The 20435-nt window shown below is 47.4% G+C and overlaps 1 long non-coding RNA gene across 1 annotated transcript in view; it reads right to left on the bottom strand.

Annotated features, from left to right (window-relative positions):
* The window catches only part of LOC138288287 (uncharacterized), a 144542-nt gene extending 129227 nt beyond the window's left edge, over nucleotides 1-15315 (bottom strand). Inside the window, exons 1-2 of the long non-coding RNA XR_011202366.1 lie at nucleotides 14926-15315; nucleotides 8467-8624 (exon numbers count right to left, since the gene is read on the bottom strand). This is a non-coding gene — a long non-coding RNA (uncharacterized lncRNA). The remainder of the gene's footprint in view (nucleotides 1-8466; nucleotides 8625-14925) is intronic.
* Nucleotides 15316-20435: the final 5120 nt, after the last annotated feature.

The following is a 20435-nucleotide window of genomic DNA, read 5'->3' as shown; positions in this document are numbered from 1 at the left end:
CTTTTTGGTGCTAGAATGCACATTTTTTAATTTAATCTTGAAAAATTAATATTTCTGGTTCCCTACATTAGATGTTTTTGATTTGATGTCATTTTAAAGGTAAAAATGTTGTCAAATGTTATAAATTTGTGTTGATTTTTATTGTGTTGTGTCTTTTCCTTATTTATTGCTTTGGTGATATTAAATGCTTTACACTTCCCTGTCTCCTAAATTAAGCCTGACTGCTCGCTGACAAGCTACCAAGGGTTGAGCAAGGATTAATTTATTGAGTCTTGACTCGACCTTATTAGTGAGTGAGTTAATACTAGCTGAAGGTACATACCTCCACCTACTAATAACCCACTTTCGTACAACTAGGAATTGTAATACTACGAGTCCCACAATTATATTTAAAACTGAACTTGATTACCTACTCATGTCTGTTAGAAATTGGTTCTCTAGTTGGCAGAGGTATACACAACTTGTCCAAGTGGGAGCCACAATGCTGGTCAGGGTAAGTCACCACACAACCTAAATTATCCTGTGCTCACACTTTGGTAGCTTGGCACAGGACAGGCAGGCTTAACTTAGAAGGCAATGTGTAAAATGTTTGTAAAATAGTGCACACAGTAACACAGTGGAAACACCAGAAAAAGTACTCACCACCAGTTTAAAAAAATAGATAATATGTATCTGAATAAATTAAGACCAAAATGGCAAAAATTCAATTTGCACAAGGTATAAATGAGTCTCAATCCTTAAGAGTCAGTGGTTGGATCCTTTTGAGACACAATACCTGATATAAGTAAAAAATTAATGATGCATAGGGGCCGCAGAGGCGGAGATCCGTTGAAAAGCAAGGTGATGCATCAGATTTTCCAGCGCATCAAAGACAAAGTGTTGTTTCTTTCCATGCTGCAAGGGGGTGCATTGATTTCCAGGAGCGTAGCCTTGGTTCCTCACTGTGACACAAACATATTTTGACAAGCAGGGACCATGCATTGAAAATCCAGTACACGCTGGTAGGAAGGAGAAGGCACTGTATTGATCCAGTAGGCGATGCAGCGATTTTCCAGCTGTGAGGCAGCTGTGTCGATTTATGCAGGTGCTGTATTGATTTTTCAATGCACTGGGGTTTTCTTCTCTTTGGTGAAGTCTTTGTTGACCCCAAGACTTCAGAATAGAAGGCAAGCTCAATCCAAGCCCTTGGAGAGCACTTGTGTAGGAAGGCAGAGTCCTTCCAGAAGGGTCAGCGGCTTCCAGGCAGCAGGGAAACAGTAGAAGAGCAGTCCTTTGGGTAGCCAGGCAGTCCCTCTGACAGAGTCCAATTGCAGTTCCAGAAGTGTCTGATTTGGTGAAGTCACAGACCCAATATATAAACCCAAAAGTGCCTTTGAAGTGGAGGTAACTCCAAAGAGTGGGTTTGAAGTGCAAAAGTTCCACTTTCAACCCAGCCCTGTCTGCCTGTGGGGGGGTTATCAGTCCTTTGTGTTATGGCAGGCCAATAGCCTCTAAATTGTAAGAGGGAGCCCCTCCACCCTTCGTGCCCAAAGAAACCCATCTATATGCTGATGATCAATGCAGATGCAGCTGAGAGTCTTGTGCTTATGGCAGTTTGGGTGGAATGCACAAGGAGAGCTGTCAACTAGCACATACCAGATGTTGGTTGGAGATAGGCTATTTGCCATGGATGGCCGTAAGTGCAGAGAAATGCCTACTTTCTAAAAGTGACATTTCTGAAATAGTAATGTAGAATCCAACTTCACCAGTAAGTAGGATTTCTTACTACCGTTCCAACCATACCAAATATATGACAAGTCTATTCCGCTCAGATCAGAAATTACCACTCAAAAACATAAAAGGGAATTTCTATTGCTAACCTATGAGAGGAGAAGGCTTCGCAGTAGTGAAAAACAACTTTGGGAGTTTTTCACTACCAGGACATGTAAAACTTATGACTACATGTCCTGCCTTTTACTTACCTAGCACCCTGCCCTATGTGTTACCTAGGACCTACCTTAGGGGTGGCGTATATGTAAGAAAAGGGGAATTTAAGGCTTGGCAAGTACTTTTTAATGCCAAGTTGAAGTGGCAATGAAACTGCATGCAAGGGCCTAGCAATGGCAGATCTGAGACATGGTTAAAGGGGCTACTTATGTGAGTGGCACAATCAGTGCTGCAGGCCCACTAGTAGCATTTAATATACATCTAGTGCACTTTATTAGGGACTTATAGGTAAATTAAATATGCCAATTGGGTATAAACCAGTCTTACTGTTAGAAATGCGGTGTCATTCAGTTTACACTCTGTCTAAGTAGGGACCCTCACTCTAGTCAGGGTAAGGGAGATACACAGTGCAGATAATACAAAGCACAGATTACAAAAATAGCCAATATTTATCTAAACAAAACAAGACCAAAACGACTAGAATCCAACATATACAAGTATATATACCACTTTTTAAAATGAAAAGTGTCTTAATTCACTTAAGTCAATGGATGGGTAATTTTTAAAATTAAAAGAGTCTTAATTCATTTAAGTCAATGAATGGGTTGTTTTAGCAGAAAGTACCTGGTATGCATCAAAAATAAAGCTGCAGGAGAGGTGATGCATCCGAAAAGCAAGTGATGCATTGATTTCTCACTCACAAGTGAGGCCGTCCATTCATTGTTTCCCCGCTGGGTAGATGATGCACCGATTCTTTACCCTGCAGGAGAACAATGCGTCAATTTCCAGGCACCCAGCTTTGGGTATTTGTGCTAGTGTTAAAGATTTGACACCTTGGGACGATGTGTGTGAAATCCAGACACACGGCGATGATGGATCCACGCTGAAGGTGATGCATCAAATTTTCAGCCACAGGACAGGTGCTGCATCAATTTGTCAGCCATGGTACAGGCGCAGAGTCGATTTTTTCTGCACAATCGCTCCAGTGTGTGGTTTTTCACTCTGGTTACCAGCTTCTACTTCCAATGGACCAGGAACTGAATTTGACACCACTTAGCAAGGCAGGATCCTCATCCGAAGAGCCTAGGCAGATGAAGTCTTTGATGTCCCTGAGACCTCACAACAGTAGGCAAGCTCAGTTCGAGCTCTTGGAGAACTTTGGAAAGCAGGAAGGAGAAAGTGAAGTCTAGTCCTTCCACTCCTGGGGCAGACGTAGCAGCAGCAGGCCATCACAGCAAAGCAACAGGCAGAGTGGCAGGTCCTCCTCAAGCATCCAGTTCGTCTCCCTGGCAGAATTAATTCAGTCCAGAAGTGTTCTGAATTTGTGGGATCAGCAGTTCAATACTGTTAGAAATGGGGTCTTTGGTTGGCAGTCAGGTTATCCCCTGTCCAAGCAAGGACCCTCACTCTAGTCAGGGTAAGTCACACACAATCCAAATTATCCTGTGCCCACACTCTGGTAGCTTGGCACTGGGCAGTCAGGCTTAACTTAGAAGGCAATGTGTAAAGTATGTTTGCAATAAATCATACCATAACATAGTATAGCACCACAAAAATACACCACACAGTGTTTAACAAAATAAATAATATTTATCTGATAAGATGCAGGTCAAAACAATTAAAATGCAATAAGTATATATTGAGACATCACTGTTAAAGTGATATAAAGTGTCTTTAGTATTTTTAAAAGCAATAAATGTCTCTTTCAAGCACAAGGTACCTGGTTTGCGTTCAAAGTCTCCGCAAAGAACCGCAGAGGAATGGCTCTGCGTTGATCCAGTGGGCCGTGCGTGGAATTTCCAGTTGCTACGCTGTGTCGATCTTCTCGTTGCGAAGTCAGGCTGCGTCGTTCCAGTTCGGTGTGTGGTGAATTTTTCACTGCGATGCAGGCTGTGCGTCGTTTCTGGCAGGCTGTGTGTCGATTTTCGCAGCACTTCTCAGCACAGCCAGAAAGCAGCAAGGCAGCAGGGAAACAGCAAGGCAGCAGTCCTTCACAAAAAGCAGTCAGGTGAGTCCTTTGGGCAGCCAGGCAGTTCTTCTTGGGAGGTTGGATATTCTGGTACAGGTTCTCTTCTACAGGAAGTGTCTGAGTTGGTAGGGGCAGAGGCCCTGTTTAAATACCCAAATGTGCCTTTGAAGTGGGGGAGACTTCAAAGAGTGGCTTTGAAGTGCACAAGGTCCCCTTTCAGTTCAATCCTATCTGCCAGGGTCTCAGTAGGGGGTGTGGCAGTCCTTTGTGTGAAGGCAGGCTACTGTCCTTTGACATGTAAGTGTCAGGCTCTCTACCCTCCCAGCCCAGGAAGACCCATTCAAAATGCAGATGTATGCAAGTTAGGCTGAGTATCCTGTGTTTGGGGTGTGTCTCAGTGAATGCACAAGGGATTTGTCAACTGAACACAGCCAGCCATGGATTTTAAGGCACAGAAGGATTTAAGTGCAGAGAAATGCTCACTTTCTAAAAGTTGCATTTCTAAAATAGTAATATTAAATCCAACTTCACCAGTCAAGAGGATTTTGTATCACCATTCTGGCCATAATAAATATGACATTTCTACTCCTTTCAGAGCAACAGCTACCACTCAAACAGTATATGACAGTAGCCCCAATGTTAGCCTATGAAGAGACCAGGCCTCACAGCAGTGTAAAAACAAATTTAGGAGTTTTACACTACCAGGACATGTAAACTACACAGGTACATGTCCTGCCTTTTGCCTACACATCATCCTGCCCTATGGGTTACCTAGGGCATACCTTAGGGGTGACATATGTAGAACAAGGGGGGGTTTAGGCTTGGCAAGTACTGTTAAATGCCAAGCCGAATTGGCAGTGAAACTCCACACACAGGCCTTGCGATAGCAGGCTCAAAACATGGTTAAGGAGCTACTTAGGTGGGTGGCACAATTAGTGCTGCAGGCCCACTAGTAGAATTTAATCTACAAGCCCTGGGCACATATAGTGCACTTTACTAGGGACTTATAAGTAAATTAAATAATACAATTGGGTATGAGCCAATGCCATCATGTTTAAAGGGAGAGAGCATGTGCACTTTAGCACTGGTTAGCAGTGGTAAAGTGTGCAGAGTCTAAAAACCAGCAAAAACAGTATCCAAAGAGTGGAGGGAGGCAGGCTTTTGTTAGGGGTGACCACCCTAAGGCTGCCAGGTCTAACAAATACTTATGCTCATTTCTGCCTTTGAAGTAGGCAAACTTCAAAGGAAGGTTTTTGTAGTGCATAAGACCCTGCCTCTCCCTGTCCTGGCCCCAGAAACACTCTAGGGTTTTGGAAACTGTTTTGTGTAAGGACAGGCACAGCCCTATTCAGGTGAAGTGTCAGCTCCTCCCTCCACTTTAGCCCAGGAAGACTCATCAGGATATACAGGACACACTTCAACTCCCTTTGTGTGGCTGTCGAGAATGAATTCACAAACAGCCCAACTGTCAGTCTGACCCTGCTGTGTAGTCAGCAGCAAGGCAGAGGCTCAGAATGGCTGAGCAAGAAAATGCCCACTTTCTAAAAGTGGCATTTTCCAACTTACAATCTAAAAAACAACTTACCCAAAACATGTATTTTTAAATTGTGAATTCAGAGACACCAAACTCCATATCATATCTCTACCTACTCCATATGGGATACTGCAATTAAAAGAAATTTCAAGGGAATCCCCATGTTACCCTACGAGAGAGCTAGGCCTTGCAATAGTGAAAACTAATTTAGCTGAATTTCACTATCAGGATGTGTAAAACACACCAGTACATGTCCTATCCTTTAAAAACACCACACCCTGCCCATGGGGCTGCCTTGCGCCTACCTTAGGAGTGATATACATGTAGTAAAAGGGAAGGTTTGGGCCTGGCAAGTGGATGTACTTGCCAGGTCGAACTGGCAGTTTAAAACTGCACACAAGACACTGCTGTGGCAGGCCTGAGGTATGTTTATAGGGCCATTCATGTGGGTGGCACAATCAGTGCTGCAGGCCAATTAGTAGCATTTGATTTACATGCCTTGGGGACACTTAGTGCACTTTACGAGGGACTTACTAGTAAATCAAATGTGCCAATCATGGAGGAACCAATCACCAATGCAATTTAAGCAGAGAGCACTTGCCCTTTGGCACTATTCAGCAGTAGTAAATTGCCCAGAGTCCTAAAACCCAAAAAAATCAGTTCAGATAAGAGGTGGAAGAGGGCAAAAGGTTTGGGATGACCCTTCAGAGAGGGCCATTTTCCAACAATGCCAACTTTAATGTCAATAGACGTTCTATTAAATATTTCACTTGTTTAAAACAATGACTCCCCCAACTTAATATTAAAAAGACATTACAACTAACTTTGAAGTTAAGACACTTATCCTAGCACAAGACTTGCATTGCCTTTAGCTACATAACAGTCACATGTTTCTTGGTAAGTGACTTGATTCTTGCTTGGATTTGACCTCTGGCCCTGTCTTGATTAGGATGCTTTTTGCAGTCCATGGCAAATATTCTTTCTGTAATTGAAAGGCTATCTGTCTCATAATTAAAGATAAACTCATAAATGGTTTGTCCGTCCCTGGCTTCCTGATCTGGTGCTGAGAAGATGAGGGAGGTGAATGAATGTTAACTTTTGTTTCCTGTTATAGGTCCTTCCAATCAGTTAGGATTGGATGATTTCAAAGCTTTGAGTCTGATTGTAAATCCTGTTGAATATCAGGTTTGACTATTATATGAAGTCCAACTGAAAGGTGTGATGATCACTGTGTTAGTTAATGCGAGAGGTTATGTATGTGGTGGGTTGGTCAGAAACTTATGATATGAGCTGTTTAAATGAGTGAGGATGAGTAATGGTGTTGATGGCAGTGATTTACTGGAAATGATGAGCTTGGTTTGGTGTAAAGAAAACCTTCTGTGATGCCATAAGTGATGTAAAAAAATGATGCCAATCATGCTTTGAAAAGTGATGACACCTGTAAAGAAGTGGCCATTTGCAATTCCATTTGTGGAGTTTTGTGGGAGGACATCATCTGTGCATGGGGCCAATTTATTCCCATCACTAATTTGCAAATTTAGATCATAAATACAATGTCTCTTCAACTGAAGATTTTATGACAATTTCTATATTTTTAATACACACATTATTTCAGCCCCTGAGAAAAGACCCAATACTTCCCGTTTTCTCTGTTTATTCTAATATGTTTACTTTTATAATGATCTTGTCATATCTTTGATCATGTGCAGTGGTCACTATGTGTGGGGTGTGATCTTTGGCACTTGCTGCAGGTTGTGATTTTTCAGCTGTGCCCTGCTCTAACTGGTCTCTCATTGGAGCCCAATCTTTTCAGCTGTTGGCTGTGGAGAGTGGGCGCTCAGTGCCAAGCATTCCCTGCACTCAATTGTGTCTCTTCTGTGCCCTCTATGCCAAGTCTATGGCTTGATGTATTCCAATCAGGGCATAGTCGTAGGCCACACCTTCCACCCCATACCTCTCTCTATAGTGCCCATTTCACATGGTCATTGGCCATGCTCAGCAAGCACTGATAGGAAGGCATAGTCAGAGCCCCTGCTCTGTACATATTTCCTCTCTTCACAGTACCAATTTAGGCACTCATTGTGCATTTGTCATTTTGTCATTATTTTGAGTTTACAAACTTTTCATGAACTATTACAGTCTGCAAACTACACATGAAACACTGACAGATGTGATTAGTCCCAAACTACAGCTCCCTCTCCATACAGATTACTCCTACCATAGCACTGGGACAATGTTGGCCTGGCTACAACAGTGTGAGTAGGGTTATTCTTGTAAAGTATCTGTATGACTTCACTGCCATTTTTTGGTGCTAAACCCTCTTCTTCTATACTGCCAGCCCCACCCGACTAAAGTCATTTTTTAAAACTCTAGCCTACCCTTTGCACCGGCTTGCACCATTCCATAAATATGGTGCCCAGCTGGTGCTAAAAAATGGTGCAAGCCGGTGCAAAACTTTTTGGTGCAAAACTGCGTTAGTGCAGTTTTGCACCAAAAAGTATAAATAAGACCCTAAGTTTATTCGGAAAAACGGGCTCCAAAGGTGCCCAATTCCGCACATAGACCCAAAGAAACGAAAATACATATGCGAAACACGTGTTACCAATTAGCAAGTAAAGGGTAAAGCCAAAAAGTGTAATAAGCCAGTAGCTAGAAAATCAAAAACTCAGGGCCGTATTTATACTTTTTTTGCGCCGCATTTGCGTCGTTTTCTGACGCAAAAACGGCGCAAACTTGCAAAATGCCATTGTATTTTGTAGGTTTGCGCCGTTTTGCGTCAAAAAGCGGCGCAAATGCGGCGCTAAAAAAAGTATAAATACGGGCCTCAATCTCTTCATAACTAAAATATGTAAGCCAGAATAAGATGAAAAAATATCCAAAACGCCATTGTCAAATGTATATAATAAACGGGGTTCATACGCCAAACAATATGTTTATAAAACACTATATGGAATCAATCGAGTAAAACATTCAGTTGGAAACGCATCGAAGGGTGGAGCGACATACCACCGTAGTGAAGAGAGAGAAAACTTCTTACCAGTGAGACAAAGAACCAAAAGTATAGATGTCCGAAGTGCAGAATAATGTGGTCCGAGCGACCGTTGGAGTAGATGTGGAACCGGCACGGATATTTACGCCGGTCCTGATAAATGAACCAGACGGGCGCCTCAGTCGCAGCTGTCTTAAATAAATTACCTGGAACACAGAAATTCGGGTACTAATAAAAAAAAATAGAAGAAGGACCAGCAGCTGAGTCAGTGTACAGGCCTGCAGAAAAAAGAAAAAAAAAGTTGCAAACATAACACACAGTAGGGCCAGATTTACAAGAAACTGGTGCATCAGTACTGTTGCGCCAGTTTGCTTGCGTCGCCCCTACCCCACCTAATGACACCATGTGTGCACTGTATTTATAATACGGTGCACCATGACGGTTGTTAGGCCAATAGTGACAGCAGAATTTTTTATGCTACGGTGGCACTTTGGTTGGTTATTGTGTTGATTTCACTGTGCCATTTTTGCAAGCCTCCTAAAGACTGTACGTCCCCCATGCATATATTATGTCTGAAGTAGGCATAATGTGGTGCGAGGGGTCACAAAATGGTACAATGCATGCATTGCATAACTTTGTAAATATGATACGGCGAAAATTGCCTCCTTGAGGCACTTTAGCGTAAAAACTAATTACACCAGAGTGGTGCAAGGAGGCTCTAGGGCCTTGTAAATCTGGCCCAGTAGAACGTTAAAATACTGAGAGTCCCCCCATGTGAGACACCATTCATGCTATTGTGGGTTATCAGTATGACAAGGGAGACAAAGAGAACAAAAAAAGGAGCAAACATCCTACCTTCTACTACTCTAGGGCAAACTCCATAGAGCCAGAAGGCGGTCTCTCTCCCTGGACTTTGTCCCTATGGACTTTTGTGGGTTGGTTATAGAGCTAGTGTTTCTGCTTTGGTATGCATTGAAGAGCCTATGTGTTTGATGAAGTTAGATTGTAATGTTGTTGGGTCCTGGCAAAAGAGACTTTAACAAGTCCTGAATATATTATGAGAGACCTTGGTCAGTTACAGTGTCTGGGATGCCCCTAATGCATATATTGTTTCTACAGGAGGTTTTTTTCCTCATTCTCCACTTTATCTTTTTTCGAGCTCATCTATGCGTGCATTCAGTTTATCATGTTCATGTGCCTTTTCTGCTGTAGGCACCTCAAGGTGATCCTAGCCTCCTGTCTAGGTTTTGCACATCATGGTCTAGTTCAGTGAGTGACTTGACAAAGTTCAGGCATAGCAAGCCCATCTCTGCCCTGAACGCAGCAATAATCTGCTGTATATCCCCTTATGTGAAGGAGACATTTCCATAATGGACATCAGCCGAAGGGGATGTAGTGTGAGTCTTCCTCTCTCCTCCTTTGTCTGGCATATTGACCATTAGCTGTGGTCTCTGGCTTGCAGAAGTAGTGCCCCCCCAAGACCCTCCACAGGACTTCACCATCAGGCAGCTGAGTTCAGAGGAGTACAGCGGATGGGGGGGTTCACAGCACCAACAGGAGTTGGGGATCACAATGAGGTGCAGTGCCTTTCCACACAGGCAATAAAGAATACAGAGCCTCACCTAAGGGTACCCACAAATTCCAGGGCACCTAAAGGTGCTTTCTGGAGCAATCACCAGGCATCACTCCCCCTCTCTCCCAGCTCCACAGAACGGGCAAGGCCTTCTAGCCGTTGCGCTAAAGTCCACCCAAGCCTAAAAGGCTCTCCCGGGTCTACCCCTCTCTAGGCCGGGGGTTCAACTCAATAAGGTGGTGGCCTACCTTCGGGGATGCAATGCCGGATGTGGGTCATGTCTTAATGCACTCATGGGATCCACTAAGGGGCCACATTACAGACGTCTCTCAGGGCCTCTGACTCCCAGTACCAGACCCAGGTCTCAGCCATGAAGTTGCTCACCTCCTGCTCAACTACAGGGATACTGTGGTGTATCCTGGAGTAGATCCAGCTTCTGGGTCATTGCGCAGGAGGCCAGCACTGAGCCCAACCACAAGCACTTCCCCAGATGCTCTTCAGGATCTCTTCTCAATCAGGCCCAAGTGCCCTCTCAGTTCCAGTCACAATTCCGACCTTCTCTGTGGGCTATAAGATTCACCATAATCATGGCGGTGGCCATCTTGAATTGGGCTGGCCACGGCTGGAGGAGGAGTGTCCTCCAAAGTCTATCATCTTCTTTAGGGGGATGCCGGTGCTTTCTAGTGGCAACCTTGAAGGCTAGGGAATCCCCACCTCTGCCAATCTAGACAGCTAATTCTGGTGGATCATGAATCAGGCCTGACCGAGAAACGGCACCAGAGGACACCTTGGCAACTGCGGCTGCTGCAAATGTCAAGGGGGGTGGGTGGACGACGAGGACAAGGGAAATAATAAAACAAATTTAAAAAATGAAACTTACCTTTCCTGCCATTCCCATCAACTCGTGCCGCCTCACTTCTCTTTTCCTGATGGTTGATGTCCCAGCATTTGCTGGGACACTAGCACAGGCTCCCCAGAAATCCTGGCGCTGCTTTCAAGCTAAACATAGAATTAATATAGCATGAAAGCAGCACCAGCATGGGTCTGAGCAGCTCGGACTGCCCCTCAAACACAGCCCTGGGGTCTGTGCAATTTCTCCAGCCTGGCTGTTCAACACAGCCAGGCTAGAGAAAACTAAGTGTGCATGAGAGTTTAGCCGGCCTGAGACGGCCAGCCAAACACACATGCGTACTTAGGTTCGCTCTCTCCTCCGCCGCCCACCTCCCGTAAACCAGCCCTATCCCTCCCTGCACTGCTGGCTAAGCCAGCAGATGAAAAAAAATAATAATAGTCAATTATTGTTTTATTTTTCATCAGATTATGGGTGCTTCATTTTAACGCCTGCCCTGAGCAGGCATTTAAAATGACGCCAAAAGTGGCGCAGTGAAGAAAATTTCACTGTAGCATTTGTTTGGGCTGCCCTGCATGGGAATGCCCCTCTTGCATACATTATGCCTGGAGCAGGCATAATGTGGTGCAAGAGTTTACAAAGAGGTGCAATGCATGGGGTAATTGCCTCCTTCATTCCACATTAGCAAAAATAATTACGCTGGTGTGGTGCAAGGGGCTTATAAGTATGCCCCTTTGAGTTTTAGTTATCCAACCTTCGCAGTACAGTTGATTTTCCAGTAGCTAGTTAGGCCTATTACTGTCTCAAATCACCTTTACCCAACATTGCCTGGATTGATAGAGTGCCATAACTTGATACAACTTTAATGAATCCCAGCCAGGCATTTTCAAATTGCATCAAGGGATAATTTTTAGGTTTGAGCCCGCAAGTGCTCCGGCCACTGTTGTAATCTTTCTGTTGGCTTTTAACCACGCCCACCGCACGCTCATCATTTTGGTTGGTTCGTGGGCTTGTCTTTTAAAGAACGCTTGATTTAATTTGTGAAAGGCATGCCTTGGTCATGCCTTTTCCAGCATTTAGCCCTCCTTGAGAGTGCTGGTAAACTACTGAAAACAAACGAGGCTCCATGTTTTCCACATGGCTTTTGGACTACTTTTTATTTTTATTTCCTACACAGCGCTGTCTCGTTGGGCAGTAGTCAAGCGCTTTACATGACATTGACCCTGTTTCATGGATAATTGCACAACTGCCGATACGTTTTACTGCAAGGGAACTACTGTTTCCTTTTGTATGCTCCTTCACACTCATGCTCATGGCGTAGTGCTTTAAATCGGCTCATTTTAATTGCTTGGGAGTAACATATAAAATAATTAAAATGTATAGGCAGTAATAGAGCAGGAGACCAGGGGTGGCATCAGACAGTGGTTTTGACAACTAGAGGGGTTCAGCCGTCTCTGTATGTGGTCGCACTAGTGATGTCGGAGCGCAGCCACACAGGACATGTGGATTAGCAGCTTCAGACAGGAGAGACAGACCTATTACTTTGACAGTGCCTCTTGGCTGGGGATGGAGGAGCTGGACATTGCTTGACAGGGAAGCTCAGCATCCCGAGCGGATTCCAGGCATTCCTCCCTCCTGGCTCTGTGAGCGTGCCCTGTTGAGGGCAAGCATGGGTGGCAGAAGGCAGGTGTGCTCTACAGACACAAGGTGAGTGCCAAGTGTAGGTGTTCAATTGAGGAAGGTGCAATGCCGGGCATGGAGCTGTATGCCTGGTGTGTGCACAGCAAGGCTGGTCTGCAGGCAATCGGATTCCATGGTGGGCCGGTGGCTCTGAAAGGCCAAAGGGTGGAGCACCTGTTGTGTGACTACTGTGCCAACCAGTAGCATAGCCAGTGTGTCATCATGGGCACTAGTGAAAAGAAGGAAATTACTCTTCAGGCCTCTGGGCCACTGGTGCCACAGCAACTGGAAGCTATGAACCCCAGTGCCGTTCGTTCCGATTCACTGGCCTAATATTGGACAGATTTACCCTAGGCACATCAGCCAGCAGAGGCGCTGACTTCGTTGTACATCCCCATTATTTTGCACGTGACAGCTCAGTGGATGGTTGTCATTAAGGCACACAAAATGGCATTCCTCTTTTTGCAGGTGAAGGACAACAGAAGAACACGTGAGCATCTGAGTTTAGCTAGTACATTGATTTCTCGAGAACTCATCCGTAGCGTACACTGGAACTGGATCGCATTGCTGATGCACTGTCAAGCTGCTCCATAGAGGTCAGTCAGAGAGGTATTGCGACTAGCCGCTGGTTGCTGGTGCTGCACCAGTGTCTGCTACTTGCAGAACCTCAGCCAATGCAATACTCTCACTGGCTTCAGTACCTTCACAAGGGTGGCAAGGGTGCCATAGGACCCAATAAAAGCAAGGAAATGCTTCAGCTTCACAGTTGGTTGGGTTGGTTGGGTTGTAAGAGGCAGCCATAACTGTGGTGCGGGGACCATGTACAACCTGTTGGCTCACTGTCACTGCACGTGCTGCACTAACTGATGTTTTCTACGTCCTTGACTAGCTTCTGACTTTTAATGTCTGCCTGCTCCAACGTGGACCTTCCCAGATGACAAACTGCGACACATCAGTGGGTGTCTCTGTTCCACCAACGTATACCTACTGCTACTAGGCCCCAAACCTGTTTCTTGCCATGAAAGACTGCTTGAGCTCCCCCGCACGTGAGGGCATGCCATACTCCAGTTTTATAAGTCACCATCATCATGACACCAATTGGCCTCAAGGTGCCAATGACAGGCATACCGCGGCACTTATGGCTGCCTGCTACCTCGAGTACCTCAGATTTGCCAACCACTGACTGGACTTGGTGTGTTACTGCTGTGTGACCTGAGCTGCTCACCCTAGAACCTCACCTTTCTGCACCTTCCCAGGGGTGGCCAGAGCTGCCTGGGAACATCCACGGTACTTTGCAGTTACCGTGGAGTTAGGCCAACAAAAGGAGCTCATTATACTCTTGGTACCTCAGCATCTTCCAGAGTAGGGTGACCAGATATTGAGGAGAAAAAAACGGGATGGGTCAGACATAAAGAAGGACTAAAGACTTTACTCTCACTTTTATATCTGGCCTGTCTCATTTTTTTTGTGTAGCTTTGTGAATGTATGCCTATACATGTGTGTGTTGATTTATATATATGTATGTATATACACAGATTCAAGATGATGCATTAGTGTTCTGTACTTTGAAGCTGTATAAGTATGTAACAAAAACAACATTGGAATCTAAAAAAACACCGAAGGTGCCAGTTGGCAGACTACACCACACATCAAGTTTTCTGAATTTAGGGCTGCCTATTTCTTCTATTTCTGTAACCTTCCCACACCTAGAGACTCGAGCGCCAGCATTACTCACTCTGGATCAGGTCTTGTTCTCCAGGCGTATCACATTCTGGTTTGTTGTAGCAGCTATTGAAAAAGATAAATATGGCTAACAACTAGATGTTCCCCATCTGGCCCTGGTCGTCTCACTTATGTGAAATTGATTTACTTTTCATTTTCAATTTATGTGGCAAGATAAGTCCAGTTAAAAGTTTACAATACTAATAGCTCTAACTCAAGCAAATGCGAGACCCATTGCATTGCAAATGCTTGTTCATGTGCTATCAACCATTCACACTTAATTTTCCTCACTAGCTAAATGAGGCCCTGGGGAGACTGCCGAGCAGGCGAGGTCTCCCCCCGGGATTATTTGGGGAGGGGGGTACAGCCCAGGGCAGCGTGGGCTATGTTTGGGCTCCTTTGGCTGGGAGACGGGAGAGATATTTATAGGGCAACATTTTGTGCCGCCCACCATTTTGTCAGCAGGTGACACAGTGGCCGGTAGAGAGGGCAGACTGAGGTTTTTCTGCAGTTTTTGGTGGTTTGGTCTGGGCAGTAGGTGACGGTTTCGGTGTTGTTTGTCTCGTGGTTGAGCTTGAAATAAAAAAAAAAAGAATAATAATAATACATATAAATAAAATCAAACAAGCGTTGTTGTGGCACCTAGATTCAAGTAGACACGCATTTTCATTGCGTCCCTTACCGGGTGTCGGTGTGCTTCAGTAGCGTTCGTCATGGCGGTGGAAAAGGTGCAGCAGGCGCTCCTGCTTTTGGAGGAGGCCGGGCGCATGGCCCTGTTTGTTTGGAGGTCCGTCCTCCAGTGCGCCCTGTGAGAAAATCTGCAGCCAGCGTTGCAGTGGCTGTTTGTGCATGTTCACCCCCGCGCCGGGTGAGGGTCCGAGTCATCCAGGTAAGAAAGGGAGGGCGGGGCGGGGGAGGGGCGGCACGCATGGTACAGAGAGCGGGTGTTGGACCTTTTGCCAGTTCACCTAGCTAGGCTAGGTGTAAAAAATGTGCGGCGCAGACGGCAGCAAGGGCTGGGCCCCTAAAAGGTGAGTCGGGCATGCCTCAGGGTACGCGGGCAGGCAAGGCTGTGTGCAGCGCATTCCTGTGAGTGCGAAGCGCTGCCCAGCCCGTGTCAGAGGAAGTGAAGGCGGTGCCTGCAATGCCCGAGGGTGGTGTCAGTTTCGCTCCCCAGGCGCCGTCTGGACTGGGGAAAAAGCGGTTGAGGAAGCCTGCTGGGGCCCCGTTGGTGAGGGCAGCCCCACAAGTTTTGTGCCGAGGAGTCATTGATAAGGAGGAGAGTCTGCAGGAAGTTAATGACGATGAAATGGGGAGGGCAGGGAAGGGTGCTTTGGAGTTAAGGCAGGTTAGAGAGGAGGAGGCGGATTGACGGGTATCATTTTGTAGAAAGTGGCCTATGATGCTGGTATGGAGTGAGTCAGACAGTGAGGGGGGGTGTGGGATGATGTGGGTGAAGCTGCAAGTCTGGGTGGTGTGTCTCCCCCTATGCAGTTCAAGCCGCCGGGATGAGTTTATGGCCAGCTGGAGCATTCATTAATGGCCGCAGGGTTAGTTGCTCCAGGAAGGCAGTATCAGCAGGAGGATGAGGATGTGCATAGCAGGGGGTGGGCGGAGTGGGGTGGTAGTGCTCTGCGTGGGGGCTGCCTCTCAATCCAGCACATTGGACCTTTTCTGCAGGTGGAGGCAGGGACAAGTGGCGATTACCTAGGGGGGCAGTTTGCAGCTCCGCGAGCTGGGAGGAAAAGAAGGCGGGCCCTAGTGTGGGCAGCCAGATGGCGTCACCAGCAGCATGGATTTCAGACAGTGAGGTCAACGACGCACTTCAGGGAAGGTGGAATGAACAGGGCGGTGCGCCCATCGGCGTCACCTTTCCTGGGAGCAGCGCCGTGGCCCAGCAACAGGTGGAGTGACAAGGCGGATGGTATGCCCCAAACGGTATCAGACTGGTGAGTTTATGGTAGGTGAGGGGCCAGAGGGGTGGAGCCCCGAAAGACCCGAAGACGATTGGACTTTAGAGAGGAGAGCTTAGAGGAAGGGTGTTAGAAATGGGGTTTTTGGTTGGCAGTCAGGTTGCCCTCTGTCCAAGCAAGAACCCTCACCCTAGTCAGGGTAAGTCACACACAATCCAAAATCAGCCTGTGCTCACCCTCCGGTAGCTTGGCACGAGCAGTCAGGCTTAAAGGCAATGTGTAAAGCATTTGTGCAATAAATCATACAACACCATAGCATAACACCACAAAAATACACCACACAGTGTTTAGAAAAATATATAATATTTATCTGGGTATCTTCAGGTCAAAACGATCAAAGTTGCAATACGAATTTGTAAAGATATCACTGAAAAGTGATATAAAGTGTCTTAAGTCTTTAGAAAGTAAACAAAGTCTCTTTCAAACACAAAGTACTTGGTTTCTGGTGGAAAATCTCCTCAGAGGGCCACAGGAGAAGAGGTACGTGGAAAACTGGGGTGTGCGTCGATTTCTCCTCAGCACACACGGACTTGCGTCGTTATTTTCCACGCGGGGAGTCGTGCGTCGTTTTCCGGCGCGCGGACAGTCTCTTACTGTGGTTTGCGGGGAGTACCAGATGTCCCGGGTCTGTGCGTGGATTTTCCTGCTTGTTTTCCGGCTGCGCGTCGTTCTGCGGGGCTGCGCGTCGAAGTTTCGATCTCACGGCAGGCGTCGCGTCGATTTCTCCTGCGGAGTCGGGCGGCGTTGTCCTTGCAAGGCCGTGCGTCAAAGTTTTGATCTCACGGCAGGCGTTGCGTCAATTTCTCCTGGGAAGTCGGGCGGTGTTGTCCTTGCGAGGCCGTGCGTCAAAGTTTCGATCTCACGGCAGGCGTCGCGTCGATTTCTCCCAGGAAGTCAGGCGGCGTTGTCCTTGCGAGGCTGTGCGTCAAAGTTTCGGTCGTCCCGAAGGCGTCGCGTCGATCAGCGTCGGTGTGCGGCGTTTTTCTTGCCCCGGAACAAGCTGTGCGTCGAAAAGTTCGGCGCACGGAGCGTCCAAGAGGAAGAGAGAAGTCTTTTTGGTCCTGAGACTTCAGGGAACAGGAGGCAAGCTCTATCCAAGCCCTTGGAGAGCACTTTTACAGCCAGACAAGAGTTCAGCAAGGCAGCAGGCCAACAGCAAGGCAGCAGTCCTTTGTAGAAAAGCAGACAGGTGAGTCCTTTGAGCAGCCAGGCAGTTCAGCAAGGCAGCAGGCCAACAGCAAGGCAGCAGTCCTTTGTAGAAAAGCAGACAGGTGAGTCCTTTGAGCAGCCAGGCAGTTCTTCTTGGCAGGATGTAGTTTCTGGTTCAGGTTTCTTCTCCAGCAAGTGTCTGATGAGGTAGGGCAGAGGCCCTGTTTTATACTAAGTTGTGCCTTTGAAGTGGGGGTGACTTCAAAGAGTGTCTAAGAAATGCACCAAGCCCCCTTTCAGTTCAATCCTGTCTGCCAGAGTCCCAGTAGGGGGTGTGGCAGTCCTTTCTGTGAGGGCAGGCCCTCCACCCTCCCAGCCCAGGAAGACCCATTCAAAATGCAGATGTATGCAAGTGAGGCTGAGTACCCTGTGTTTGGGGTGTGTCTGAGTGAATGCACAAGGAGCTGTCAACTAAACCTAGCCAGACGTGGATTGAAGGGCACAACAAGGTTTTAGTGCAAAGAAATGCTCACTTTCTAAAAGTGGCATTTCTAGAATAGTAATATTAAATCCGACTTCACCAGTCAGCAGGATTTTATATTACCATTCTGGCCATACTAAATATGACCTTCCTGCTCCTTTCAGATCAGCAGCTGCCACTTCAACAATGTAGGAGAGCAGCCCCAATGTTAGCCTATGAAGGGAGCAGGCCTCACAGTAGTGTAAAAATGAATTTAGGAGTTTTACACTACCAGGACATATAACCACACAAGTACATGTCCTGCCTTTTACCCACACAGCACCCTGCTCTAGGGGTTACCTAGGGCACACATTAGGGGTGACTTATGTATAGAAAAAGGGGAGTTCTAGGCTTGGCAAGTACCTTTAAATGCCAAGTCGAAGTGGCAGTGAAACTGCACACACAGGCCTTGCAATGGCAGGCCTGAGACAAGGTTAAGGGGCTACTGAGGTGGGTGGCACAACCAGTGCTGCAGGCCCACTAGTAGCATTTAATCTACCTGCCCTAGGCACATGTAGTGCACTCTACCAGGGACTTACAAGTAAATTAAATAGTCAATCATGGATAAACCAATCAGTAGTACAATTTACACAGAGAGCATATGCACTTTAGCACTGGTTAGCAGTGGTAAAGTGCCCAGAGGTCAAAAGCCAACAACAACAGGTCAGAAAAAATAGGAGGAAGGAGGCAAAAGTTTGGGGATGTCCCTGTCAAAAAGCCAGGTCCAAAATGACCCCCTACCAGCCTAAAGCCAGGGGAGAACAATCACTATCCTGATGTACTTCCCTGTTTGAGGCGACAGAACAAGGACCCAGGCCCACAACAGCAGGGGCATGCTCCAGTTCTTCGCCTTCCTGACTCCAATTGGATCCCTCTGTCCATACTCTCAGGGCCCAGTAAGCCAAACCATGGGGAACCTTTCTCCTTACCTGCGGATCCCATCTGTGCAGCACCTAACCTTACTTTTCTCACGGATGTATCCCAGGAGCAGGATAGTACCACCATGGCCAACACAGTGGTGTTGCCCACTCTACCCCCGGGGTGTGACACTTGTCCCCTCCCCAGGGATAACTCTGTCCACCCGGACAGCAAGCCACAGTGATTACTGTCAGCTGCCAGGGATGAGAGCCAGGCCCCAGGCCTCTCAAAGCTCTCCAACCACTGTGGCTGTGGAAAGTGGGGGGCGGTAGCCCCAGGTGCTGGGCACCCTTTAACCACTCTCCCTTCCACCAGGTCAGGGATGACAGCCTGAACCTGGTCCTCCCCTCTGGGGCTCTGTACCCTCCCTCCTGGAGCGGTACCCCCAGAGTCCAATATGGTCAGGGTGCTTACAGAAGTCGCCCTGTACCATTCCTCCACCAGTGCAGGGCTGTTAACCTGCAACTGGCCCCCCAACCTGGGGTCTGTACCTTCAGGTTGGACTAGGGCCCGGGGTGAGGCTTCCCTCCCCCTGCCCTCCCTTCTGGGGTCCAGCACCCTCCAACTAGGAGTGGCCTCCTCAGAAGACAACATGGTAGGGGCACTGTTATCAGTAGCCCCTCCCTCCAGGTCCGGGGGGACACCCTGAACCTGGTCTTCCAGCCCAGGGTCTGTACCCTCAGACTGGATCATTGCCTGGCAAACCAGGACTTTCTGGGAGGCACACCTACCCCCCACCAGGTCAGAGTTTAACCTCTGCACCTGACCATTCAACTCAGAGTCACCACCCTGAAGTTGAACAATTGCCTGGCATGCCAGGACTTCCTGGAGGGCACACTGACCCTCCACCAGGTCAGAGTTTAACCTCTGAACTTGGCCATTCAACTCAGAGTCACCACCCTGAAGTTGAACAATTGCCTGGCACGCCAGGACTTCCTGGAGGGCACACTGACCCTCCACCAGGTCAGAGTTTAACCTCTGAACCTGGTTCTCCAACCTAGGGTCACCACCCTGAGGTTGGGCAACTGCCTGGCACACCAGGACTTTCTGGGAGGCACACCTTCCTCCCACCAGGTCAGAGGTTAACCTCTGAACCTGGTTCTCCAACCCAGGGTCACCACCCTGAGGTTGAACAATTGCCTGGCACGCCAGGACTTTCTGGGGGGCACACCTACGCCCCACCAGGTCAGAGTTTAACCTCTGAACCCGGTTATCCAACCCAGAGTCAGCACCCTGAGGTTGGACAACTGCCTGGTACACCAGGACTTTCTGGGGGGCACTAGTACCCCCCACCAGGTCAGAGTTTAATCTCTGAACCCAGTTATCCAACCTAGAGTCACCACCCTGAGGTTGAACCATTGCCTGGCAGGCCAGGACTTCCAGGGAGGCACACCTACCTCCCACCAAGTCAGAGTTTAACCTCTGAGCCTGGTTTCCCAACCCAGGGTCACCACCCTGAGGTTGGGCAATTGCCTGGCACGCCAGGACTTTCTGGGGGGCACACCTACCCCCCACCAGGTCAGAGTTTAACCTCTGAACCTGGTCATCCAACCCAGAGTCAACACCCTGAGGTTGGACAATTGCCTGGCACAGCAGGACTTCTTGGGAGGCACACCTACCTCCCACCAGGTC

Source organism: Pleurodeles waltl, chromosome 4_1, assembly GCF_031143425.1.
Source record: "Pleurodeles waltl isolate 20211129_DDA chromosome 4_1, aPleWal1.hap1.20221129, whole genome shotgun sequence".
NCBI classification, from domain to species: Eukaryota; Metazoa; Chordata; class Amphibia; order Caudata; family Salamandridae; genus Pleurodeles; species Pleurodeles waltl.
The sequence above is the reverse complement of the archived record's forward strand: the minus strand, read 5'-3'. Positions and strand labels throughout refer to the sequence as shown.